The following is a 1,424-nucleotide window of genomic DNA, read 5'->3' on the forward strand; positions in this document are numbered from 1 at the left end:
CATGTATATACATGAGTGTGTGTGCATATATATATATATATATATACAGCCAGTTCCCAGGAACAAAAGTCCTCCCCCGCTTCCGCTAAGTCCACAGCATGACGCTGGGGCTCCACTGGTGGAGCCAGGTGCGGTGGGGGCCCGTCTCAAGTGCTTCAGCAATCAGTGAGCTTGCTCACAGGTGGATCCCTGGATTCTACAAGTAGTGTCTCAGGGATTCAAGCTGGAATTCGAGACGTCGTCCCCTCGCCGTTTCCTAAAATCTGCCTTGCCAACATCTCCCTTGGACAGGGAGGCTGTGATAGAGGCAAATTCACAAGCTGTATTTGCAGCAGGTGATAGTCAAGGTACCCCTCCTTCAACAAGGAAGGGGTTACTATTCCACAATGTTTGTGGTACCGAAACCGGACGGTTCGGTGAGACCCATTTTAAATTTTAAATCTTTGAACACGTATATAAAACGGTTCAAGTTCAAGATGGAATCGCTCAGGGCGGTTATCTCAAGCCTGGAGGAAGGGGATTACATGGTATCACTGGACATCAAGGATGCTTACCTGCATGTCCCCATTTACTCTCCTCACCAGGAGTACCTCAGATTTGTGGTACAGGACTGTCATTCTGCGGCGGGACTGCCGCATTCTAGATCAGTAAAAGCCCATTCCACGAGGAAGGTGGGCTCTTCTTGGGCGGCTGCCCGAGGGGTCTCTGCTTTACAACTTTGCCGAGCTGCTACTTGGTCGGGGTCAAACACATTTGCAAGATTTTACAAGTTTGACACCCTGGCTGAGGAGGACCTGGAGTTCGCTCATTCGGTGCTGCAGAGTCATCCGCACTCTCCCTCCCGTTTGGGAGCTTTGATATAATCCCCATGGTCCTTACGGAGTCCCAGCATCCACTTAGGACGTCAGAGAAAAATAAGAATTTACTTACCGATAATTCTATTTCTCATAGTCCGTAGTGGATGCTGGGAACTCCGTAAGGACCATGGGGAATAGCGGCTCCGCAGGAGACTGGGCACAAAAAGTAAAAGCTTTAGACTAGCTGGTGTGCACTGGCTCCTCCCCCTATGACCCTCCTCCAAGCCTCAGTTAAGATACTGTGCCCGGACGAGCGTACATAATAAGGAAGGATCTTGAATCCCGGGTAAGACTCATACCAGCCACACCAATCACACCGTACAACTCGTGATCTGAACCCAGTTAACAGTATGATAACCGTAGGAGCCTCTGAAAAGATGGCTTCCAACAATAAACAACCCGATTTGTTTGTAACAATAACTATATACAAGTATTGCAGACAATCCGCACTTGGGATGGGCGCCCAGCATCCACTACGGACTATGAGAAATAGAATTATCGGTAAGTAAATTCTTATTTTCTCTGACGTCCTAGTGGATGCTGGGAACTCCGTAAGGACCATGGGGA

This window comes from Pseudophryne corroboree, unplaced genomic scaffold (assembly GCF_028390025.1).
Source record: "Pseudophryne corroboree isolate aPseCor3 unplaced genomic scaffold, aPseCor3.hap2 scaffold_499, whole genome shotgun sequence".
NCBI lineage: Eukaryota > Metazoa > Chordata > Amphibia > Anura > Myobatrachidae > Pseudophryne > Pseudophryne corroboree.